Source organism: Gossypium hirsutum, chromosome D02 (genome assembly GCF_007990345.1).
Source record: "Gossypium hirsutum isolate 1008001.06 chromosome D02, Gossypium_hirsutum_v2.1, whole genome shotgun sequence".
NCBI classification, from domain to species: Eukaryota; Viridiplantae; Streptophyta; class Magnoliopsida; order Malvales; family Malvaceae; genus Gossypium; species Gossypium hirsutum.
In genome coordinates, this window is record NC_053438.1 from 27,513,910 (window position 1) to 27,525,433 (window position 11,524).

General features: G+C 31.8%; 1 long non-coding RNA gene across 1 annotated transcript; it reads right to left on the reverse strand.

Moving 5' to 3' along the window:
• Positions 1 to 1,081: 1,081 nt before the first annotated feature.
• Positions 1,082 to 4,952, reverse strand: LOC107910662 (uncharacterized). The gene is made up of 4 exons (XR_001687713.2): positions 4,704 to 4,952; positions 2,408 to 2,470; positions 1,873 to 2,241; positions 1,082 to 1,785 (listed from the first exon to the last, which is right to left on the reverse strand). It is a non-coding gene; the product is annotated as an uncharacterized lncRNA (long non-coding RNA).
• Between the last annotated feature and the right edge of the window lie 6,572 nt (positions 4,953 to 11,524).

Below are 11,524 nucleotides of genomic sequence, written 5' to 3' on the forward strand. Positions count from 1 at the left end.
AATTCAAGAATTTTTTTATAAAAATTATCAATTAAAGAACTTATACTTTATTATTTAAAAATCACATATAAAAAAATATCTAACCATTTGGTGGGTGCAGAAATTTATATTTCGGATCTCGAATTGCATCAAGAAATATTCTAGTGTCATGTGTCGATCCTTCCCATCCAACCATGACAAAGGTGAAACACATGTTAAAATCACATACTGCCATAACATTTTGAGTCGGGATACCTTTTCTTCCAATATAGGGAATTTGTTCATTTGGTGGAAGAATAGCGGCAATGTACCATCAATTGCACCTATGCAATCCTGAACAAATAATCATATTACTCTCGAGCATATTTTTAGCCAACCAAATATATTAAAATATAATAATATAAAATTAAATTTTAACCTTAAAATGCGACATATATCTAGAATCATTACGTATTTTTTCAGGTATTGAGCTAAAAAAAGGATCTTCTGGTGCAATTAGATCAGTGGCCATCCTTGAAACTTTCTCAAGCACAATTGCAAAGTGTAGACTTATTGTTAATCCAGACCTTTGAAATCTTTCTCGACATTGGGAAACTTTTACGCCGGTGCCCAAGATGTATAAAAAAATTCCCAACATTTCATTAGAAGATATGTTTCTTAAAGTTTGCAAGTTGTATCTTGTCTCCAAAACTCTCAATAAACTTGTGAATACCATTTTAGACATCCTAAAATTAATCATACAACGTGATACGTGATCGTCAAGGATCTCTCGGATTCATGCCTCACCTGACTGTTTTGAATCCATGCATGGTTGCCTCAATATATACTTCTCGTAATATAATTGCACGGAAGAAGATGCAACAACAAATAATCGATTAAAACATTCTATGTGTTGTAAAATCTCTTTCTTTTCCCTTTCATCATCACTTTCATCACCGCTGTAGTTCTCAACTATACTCATCACCTGTGAATAAATTTTATAGCCAAAATCATATATAAACAACTATTGATAAAACTAATTTAGTATAAATAAGTAAAACATAAATTCAATATCCAAAGACTAAATATAAACAACTATTAATAAAACTAGATTACACATAAATAAGTAAAACATAAATTCAATATCTATTGACAAACTAGTGTAGCATTGTTGTTTAGTCACATAATAGATATCTCTGAACCCTAGAAGATCGAAAAATTTTCAACTATCCTCCATTTCCGACTTAAGCCACAAAGCTCTAATCTTGGGATTAATTGATAAAAACATAATTCGCTTGTCCTTATCGAGCAATAATTTAAGTGCAAAAAAGTATAGCAGACTAGCTTCTGGAACTTCTTCCGACATGCTGTCAAGCACTTTGACTGCTTGTGGAATACCATATGGATCCATAATAGGAGTCAAACTAGATGTGGCTTGACTCATATTGTCAGTTGCATTGCATAATTTTTCTATTTGACTGGACAATCTTGTAGCCCCTCCAATTTGCTTTGAGGATTTCTTTCTTCCAATTTTAAAATGTGAACTTGATATATCAGGGTTTTTTCTTTTTTGACCGTTTCCATTAATTTGAACATCATTTGAAATGTGAACATCATTTAAAATGTGAACATTATTTCTCATATTTTCTTCTTCATTCTCTTCAGGTATTTCGTTGTTAACATCCTCAAAAAAATCACTCCGGAGTGAGAAGAAGGTGCCCATGCTTTATCACCTGTTGCAACTATCCCCATGAACATTTGGTCCAACTTCCCTTCAAATTCGGGATCAATGCCCGATGTTCTAAATTTTTGAGCTTCAGGCACAACCTACATATAAAATGATAGTTTAATAACAATAATTATCAATAACCTCATAAATAAAAAAAATAACAATATTCAGAATTTTTAATGTACCTATAGCCTACTTTCCCACCAATCATCCAATGCATCAACGGTTCTTTTTATAGGATTCCATCCTAGACCAGTATCTTCGCCTTTAAGTTTCTTCCAAGCTTTTCATTCTTTTTTTAGGGCATCCCACCTATTTTTAAGTTGTCTTTGTGAAAAACCCTTGCCCGTTTCTTTCTCAAAGTTGGTCATTATTTTCAGCCATCCATCTTTTGTGAAATGAGTACCAGGCCTATTGCCTTTCAATATCTCTTTAATACAAATGTCACAAAATATTTTTGTCAATCTCTTATCCCACATTGCTTTCACTTTTTCACCACTAACTTCAACTGCAGAAGTGCTAATCTAATGTGTAAACGAACAGATTCGTTTCAGCTAGTAAAGCAATCAAGAAAATCAAATGTCACATAAGTATATTTGTTTACATGTGTATCAAAAAAGATAAATAGAGTTTTGCAAATTGATACATTAATGTTAACTGCATCCAACTATTCAAAATCCAAGGCAAAAGCAATGAAAGAAACATAATAAGCTCACAAACCTGGGATTTGCTTTGTCAAGTCCAAGAACTAAGGAATTCCAGAATAGGTTGATTGAGAATAAGCTTAAAATAGTCAAGGGAAAATAAATTAAACCAAATCAATCATTTACAAAATATATTGTACTAACTACTGATTTTATCAATAAATTCACTCAAAAATCCATTCTCATCCATAGAACAAAGAATTTATAATTGAAAAAACCTAAAGTGTACTTGGAGACAAATGCAACTACTGATATTTATAGAAAATTGAAAACGTCAAATAAATAAATCAAATGAGTTCAGTCATATATACTAATTTATATAGTACATTTATGTCATGAAAAAAATTGGTAGAAAGGAAACAAAGCAGGGCAGTGCATGGAAACAACTTAAGGATAAAGCGTAAAATAAAAGCTTACTGTGATTTACATAAAATAAAAGCATGCTTTTAAAGAAGTGCTTAGATTTTTCAGCCACCCTTTATATTATCCATCTTTTTATATGCCTTGTATATGGAGGTTGGCCCTCCTCTGTAACCTGGTGGGTTGTGAATGGTACTGGAGTTACAGTGATGGCTTTGTTAGGTGAATATTTATGCATTAAACGGGAACTGAGAGAGATTCCTACTCGATGCAGATCAAGTAAGAAATAATTCCTTTATATATTAAAAGTAGCTTCTTGATTGTAATTTGAAATAAATAATTATATTTTATTTGTTATATTATATCGGTGATGTTTTCGGAGGCCTTTCCAGGGAAAGAAAAACCTTTTAATGCTTGACCCCTAACTGTTAAAAGAATCCATTCTCATCTTAGTTATCTAAGAAAACATAGAAAATAAAAGGATCCAGTTCTTCAGCTTAAAGTTAAAACATAAAATAAAAATGTTCAAATACTCGTTTTGTTTAGTCATTGACCGAAGACCTTACTAGTTTTCTGAGTTGAAGTTTAACATGTCATAATATCGGTTGAATTTTGAAACTATTCAATACAGATATTTGACTGACAAAGAATCATGTGTGAAGAAATCCCTTATTTAAAATTCATGGTATTTCTTCACTTCTTTGGAGGAGCTTAAGGATATAGTTCTTTAGATATGGATTCAAAGGTGCTATGAGGAAGCACTAGCTTAAGTTAAATAATATGTGTTCAGTGCTTCTGGATATAATCAAGAAGTGCTTCTAAGGATGGCAGAGAGGAGCGGTAAAAGCTTGGGACTTGTGGTGCTCAAGTGATATGAAGTTGGAGCATACGAGCCTAGATATGCATTTATTCAAGGTAGATCTAAGAATACAATCATAGGCCACTTTGCGAAAGATGATTCATTGCATCTAATATACTGTTTTCTGATATTATTTGCATAACTGAGTAGTTTTTCATTCTCTAATAGAATTGTTTGATAGTATACAATTTATTTTCCAAAATAAATTGGTTCTAGTAACACGAAAATTGATTTAGTTTCTTACATTCCAATATGAAATTGAGAAAGATATTGCTTTGGGAAACCATGAGGCATCAACTTGGTTTGATGGAATGCAACAAAGTTTAACCTATTTTTTTCTCCATTAAACCAAATCATAATGTTTAAATGATTTAGGGTATTCTCACAAAATGAAGTTAAAAAAAAAGTTAGGTCTAGGCTAAACGTCTTTCAAGACTGCCCAAGGGTCTAGAAGGATTAGACAAGCACTTTGAGCGTGTTTGGTTGGCGAGGATAGCCAACTCATTCAGAACTGATTCATAAAGCAACAGTTTCTATTTATTGGAATAACTCATTGCAGGCAATGATGAATGTGGCCAGAATAGGCACTTGGGACCCATCAGAATCGGCTATTCAACGCCATCAACAAGCACTGAACTCAACCACAACAATACAACGACTCAAAACTTCAATCTTATAACTTAAAAATATTAGAGAGAATCAAAATGGAAGTAATTCTTCTATAAGAAAAAAAAAAGAAAAAAGAACTATCCTACAGTTCAATGCAAGCAAGAGCAAATGTCACAAAGCAGAGCAAACAAACAAACAAACAAATTGCTATAACAAGCAAATCTTTGTAGGAACTTGAAGAGGATTTTATGTGAACATATTGGTATTTCAATGCCAATTAGCAGCCAAAAACATACTTCCTGTAAAAGGAAAACAACAGAGGCACAAAGTAGAGCAAAGTAGTAAAGCAAAAGAGGCACAAAAGGCAGAATTTTCCCTCTTTTTTCTGTTGGAAGAGTTACTTACCTGTGGAAGAGGAACTAAAAAGCAACTAAAAACAAAGCATAATGAATAATTAAAGAGAAGAAGAAGAAAATAAACTCACCTGCGAAAGAGGAACAAAGAATAAGAAAGAGCTTTGAAAGCGAAAATGTGAAAAAAATGGGTATAGAGCTCCAAAGAACCAACAGAGGAAAGAACGTTTAGGGAGAAGACAGGTTAAAAAGGTCAATTATCAGCCAAAAGCACTTTTGGCTGAAGAAAAGTTAAATTTTTTAACTTCATCTGTAGAGAAGGACTTTTTAGATGGTGATTTTTTTTTTGAAATGGAGGCCATTCTTCATTCCTTTTAAGAGAAAAGGACTTTTTATTGCAAAAGTCCTTCTAAAACATAAAGGAGAACGGGGCCTAATTCGAAGCCATGATATTAAGAGTTCTTTTAATGGATTTGATGTGATGGGTATGTCCTATGCTGCTCAAGTTGCAAATGATTTCAGTTTTAGAGATGTGATTTTTCAGAGATGTGATTTTGAATAAGAGATATGTCTTTAATATTTATTGGGATGACGTCATGATTCCTGTTGAGGATGTTGATGAATCTTTCAATTCCCTAATTGATAACAATGTGGGATAGTTGAGCCTATCGATCTCCCAAGAAAAGCATAAAGCAGAATGTGACCCTTGGAAGAAAGCTTTAATTGTCAAAATTCTAGGAAAATCAGTGGGATTTTCCTTCTTATTGAATAGGTTGAAATAGATTTGGAAGCTTGCAAAGGATTTTTCAATTGTTGATACAGGGCATTATTTCTATTTAATGTGAGTGAATAATGTAATGACCCAATAGTCAAGGGTGTCGAAAAGTGAAGCTTGAGATTTCGTTCCTATAAAATGATATCGTAAATATTTAATAAAATATTTACGATTAGTAGCAAATTAAATTTTGAATAGGTTAATTTCATGAAATTATGAGTTATGAAGGTACAGGGATCAAATCGCGTTAAGGTCAAAAGTTGAATTATAGATCTAAATAAATATAGGGGACTAAAGCAACAAATATACCATTTATTAAATGGTGAGGTCGCCGGTTATGATTTAAGGAATTTTGCATGTGTATTATATATATAATAAGTTAACTTTAATGTATGTATATTATAATAAGAAATAAAATGAGATCATAATAAAAGAAAAAGGAAATAAGAAAGTGGGAAGAAGAGAATTAAAGCATTCAAATTTTAAAAGAAAAGAAGAGAAGATAGTCACGCACGGCCCATGGGTTTCTAGCATTCTAACTTTAATTGGTTAGTCAATTTAGTCCCTTTTCTTGTAATTGTTACGTTTTTGGAATTCCTGTACTTAGAGCTACCCGGCCCATGTTATAATTTTTAGTATTGATTAAGATTTTAGATGTTGTTATTGTTGAATAGTTTAAGTACTAAGGGTTAAATTGATAGATTTTTAAGTTAGAAGTGGAAAAGGACTAAATTGTGAAATTAATTGTTAATTTTGAGTAATAGGGAGTAAATTGTGAACAATTTAAAATTAAGGGGTAGAATTGAACATAAGGAACTAATTTATCTTAGAATGAAATTAGTATAAAATGTGAGGTTAAATATGAATATTAAAATTAGTCTCGATTTAGGGACTAAATTGAGGATTATGCAAAATATGGTGTAACATTTGAAATTTAATGAAAATTTAGTTGTGTATTATTAATCTATTGTAATTATTTTATTTCGTAGCGAACGTCGTCTCAAAATCCTCAAGTAAGAAAGGGAAAGACAAGGTCGACATCGAGTAGCTCGGAATATACGGTTTGTGTTTCTATAATCCGAATTAAGTTATAAACTGTTACATATTGCATGGTTATGTATGGTAAGCAATTGAGGTGAGTACTTTTGTACTTTGGGATCAAATTGAATTAATAGTTTATTTGAAATGGACTGATTGTGTATATTATGAAATGTGTTGATTGTGTGAATATTGAATTGACTATATGTGATAATGTGTATATATATGAGAATGAGACATTGGACGTATTGAAATATGAAATGAAACCCTATTAACTGTTTTGAGCTAAGTTGGATATAGATGACATGCCATAGGATAGGAAGAGTTTAGAGATTTCTTCGACCTCGAGTCGATGAGGCACTAGGTGCCAATTTGCTTCGGTTTAACCGATGAGGCACTGGGTGTCAACTTATATAGCGCTGGATGCAATTATTACTTTGGATTTATCTGATGAGGCACTGGGTGCCAAACTGGTGTGTTGGTTGGATTCGTGTGTCCGTTCGAGTCCGAGTCTTGTTAATAGGGAAAATTAAATGATAAATTTATGTGTTTGATATTGAGATGGCAAAGTTGAGAAATGATTATGAGATGAGAAATGAAATATGAAATGAGATGTGAATTTTGAAATGAGTTCAAGTATTGATAAAAAAGATGAATCATGCCATTGGATGAGTTGAATTTATGACACCCCAAACCCAACCGGGACAAACTGGCTCAAATTCGAAGCATTACATTAGCCACCTAGGTGACTCTCTGGCTAACGACAAACCAAGACACACCCCCACCTTATAACACCTCAATCTTATCAAATTATTAGTTATTTATTAATGCGAAAGCAAATTATGAGCCAATTTTAAACTTTTCCTAAGTAATCTAACCTAAGGGCATTTTTGTCATTTTACCACCTATGGTAAAACTAACCGATTTTAGATCTAAGTGTTTACCAACTTTCTTTTAGTCAAATTATGCAAGCTTAAAAAATTTTAGCTTAATTTGAATTCGTTTACTATGTCTAATTCAAGTTTTATTATTTGGAACTAAATTGTAACAAATACAAACTATCAGTACCTATTCCAAATTATAAATTAAGTGCATTTCTATCGAATTTTACCCATTATGAGACTAATCCTAAATTTTTACCAAGTTTCATTATCATCTAAGGCTCTAATTAGAATAACTAAATTGTAACTTAAACAAATTAGAATACCAATTTAAAAAGAAAAAAAATTCAAACCCCCAAAACCCACATGGTCATGTCCCTCAGGCCATGTGTCATTAAACAACTATGTTCACATCGTGAAAAACTTTTAGGCTGATCGCACACGCCCGTGTGGAAATCCCACATGCCCATATGTGATAGCTCTAGTCTCCACGTGCCCGTGTAACTTACCCACACGCCTGTGTGCAACCCCTCACACGCCCGTATGGATAGGCACATGCTAATGTTAAAACTACTGCACTTATTTTTGCAAAAAACTCGTTTTTAAAACCGATTTTGCATATTTTAATGGCCAATTAAACCTGATTTAACTATGATTAATTAACATACATGTACATACACCTTTAATTGAATTTATTGACATCAATTAAGCCTCAATTATATAGAATTAGGCAATCAATTTCATGTGTAACAAATACCGAATAAATCAAACAAGTGGCGTACCTTAGTCGCTAGTAAAACACTCCATAGAAGCTTCATTTAAACAATCGTTAGTATAAATTTCATGCCTCACACACCGTGTTATTAATCACCACGTTATCAAGCAAAAATATACCATAAATCATTCAACGATTAAACTTAAACATGCCTCAAAATTATTATAAAACCATCCAAAATAAAATGTCCAATGTCCAAAGTCCAATTACAACCAAAATTAAACTAATTCTCAGGAGTTCCACAATACCCGATTACAGTCTCTAAAACGTGTAATAAAGTCTCTACTAACCTAAATCTCTTGGAACTCTCTTGCTCGGTTCCTCAGCTCCTCAAGCCCGACGATTATCTACACGAATTGTGAGGGTGTGAGCTTTAAAAAGCTCAGTGAATATTAATAAAAACGACTAGTAAATCAACTTCCAAATCATGCTTAAATCACATCCAATCAATCACCAATTATCAGCCATAATAATGAAACATGTCAATTTAATTTCCATATGCTTTATCAATATCAAGAATCAATTATTCATGACTTACAAACATCGAATGATATAACAATAATCACACATAAATATATATTGACATACACTTCTCATGGCTTAATCGAGTAATCATACATCAGATAAATGGATCTCTGAACTCCCACAAATATCAAATACAGTCCACCGAGTTGAGTGAGTCGAAGCACACGCTCCCCTATAGCACCTAAAATAACCCAATAAGTGGAGACTCATGCTCAACACTTCCTTATTCACTCCAAACAAATCAGTCCACCTAGAGCCATATGCTCACAATGTCACAAATAAATGTGAGTACTCACAAATCTTATGGCATGCCAACTATATCCAATGGATCCACCATGCATGTTGCTAATGTATTCAGTCAAACATAACATATAAATCAGTTATTATTGTGCTTAATTTAATGTGAGAAAACGCTTATATGTAACATATAACATAGCCCTTTAACATCCAATTAAATCAAGCATTTCATTTTCCACTTTCCAATGTTCAATTACCAATTGTAACACCAATATATCATGATCAAAAACTCCAGTAAACATACTTTAATCATCAATATAATTCACCTAATTAAATTTCACAAAACCACCTAAATGCTTACTTACCATTATTCAATAAAAATTCAACTCTTGTACATATAATATCAATCTTGCAAAAATCAGTCATTCAACCATAATTAATCAATTGAAATCATCAATTAATCTACTAATTAAACATAAATGAGGATAAATTTACCAAATTACCCTTAGAAACACTCACCACACAATTTATTCTACCACAAACAAGTGATCAACCAAGCAAATCCAAGCTTCAATTTCGGTTAGCTCGGTCCTCTTCAAGATTCGAGGTTTTAACAAAGATAAATTAGACATTACCACATTTCCAATGCTATAAGAAACATGAATTTTAATTAACTATACTAATTGAAATCCTCTCACAAAGATACCTTATCGGATTTGTAACATCAAGTCAAAAACTTGATTCCTCAAAAAATCGATCTCTCCAGCCCTCCTAAACATTTTCAATCGTCAATACTAGACCAAATACACTTATACTAAGCATCAATTTCATCTTTAAATCAATTTCACAAAATTCCAAAAAATCGGTTCGTGAAGATGATGAAATTCAAATTTCTTTAGATTACCTCACAAATCATGTTTAATCTTGATAAATAAGATCAAAAACCTTTTAATAGATCCATTTTGAGTTGTAACATCCATTGATTTGTAGATTTCTTCTCAAAATTCAAGATCCGCCATTAAAGAACCATGTGTTATAGGAAGGAGATGAATTGATAAAAATCCTTTAATTGACTCTCAAATCATGTAAAAATGTTCCTAATGACCATAAAAACGAGTTTAGGATTGAATATTACCTTTGATTCGCTCTAAATTCGTTGATTGAAAATCTTGATCCAAGAAACTTGAGAAATTTCAAAATATTTTTGGCTACTTTTGAGAAAAATTTTGGGTGAATTGAGAGAATATTTTGAGAAGCAAATTGGTTGGATCTATTCTCTGATGATAGATCTTTAAAATCATGCAAAGAAAAAGAATTTTAAAACTCTCTAATCTGATGTAAAATGTGTGAAAAGTGGGTTAGATACATTAGTTTTAAAACTAAAATCACCCACTAGAAATTTAAAAATTGGGAAATTTTCCCAATGGCCACTCCCACATTTCCTTTACTTTACCATTTAATTCTTTCCCTCCAAAATTTAAGATTTATTTGTCATTTATATACTCTAAATTTTCCCTTGTTTTAAAATTAAATCCTATTTAATTAATATTTAATTTTTACTCAAATTACCTCCAATAAAAATTATTTTAAATTTTTTTTCAACCCAAATTGATTATTTTCACTAATAATTATTTAAAATATTTAAAATTAATTTTTCAAAAATATATTTTTTTAATTTTCCATATTATTGTTTAATCGATTTTAGATGAAATTAACCTCCTAAATTAAATTAAAATTACTAGAAACCCTATAAATTCATAGTTTCACACTCGAAACCCAAAAAATATACTCGAAACTACTATACCCAGTTTAGGGATATTACAGAATTAGCAAATGTTGTATATATATGAGATACCATTTATATGTACTTGAACATGTGCAACTTAGTAGATGTAAATGAAGAATGATTAAATTCGTATTATCGATTTGATATATGTATGTTTATAACATTACTTGTTACATTGCTTGCATTTTAACTACTCATTTTAAGTTTAAATTGTTCTGATTATAGAAATACCCTTGAGTTATACTCAGTGTACGATTTTGTTTTCCGTGCGCAGGTTAGGTACTTTTCAAACTATCGCTGATTTAGCATCCAACAACGAATCTCGGACTTATATGTGGTGATGTTCTAAATTGTAATGGCATGTACCTAGGAAGTCTTTGATTGATAATTGTTTTGTTAATGTGATGTTATTTTGGGTTTCAAGTACAAAGATTGTCATTTGTATATATATGATTGTGTTTGAAGCTATATATTTGGTGTGTTAGCTTGACATAAGGTTTAGGTATGTTTTTGTAAATTAAAGCTTGATATCTTAAGTAGCTAGATGTTAGTTCAATATTGGAAAATTTTATATGAATAGAAGTCTTGGATGATTGATGTGTTGTTGATATACATTGGTTAGACACTTAAGTTGGTTGTCTTGGTATGAATTGAGCATGTTGAATTATGTTTTGATTAGGTTAAATGGCTGGTGAAATGGTTGCTTAGTGCCTAAGTAACCACAATTTGGTAGACTTCAGTTTTAAGGTACATTTGGGTGCACACGGCTTGAGACACGGTCTGTTACATGGCCTTGTGACATACACGGGTAACACATGTGTGCCCTGAATGTGTTGAAAAATAGTATAGGTGTAGTTTCCACACGGGCTGGCACACGGCCTGCGACACGGCCGTGGACCCAAGTTAGTAAGTTACACGGCCAGAGACATGGGCTA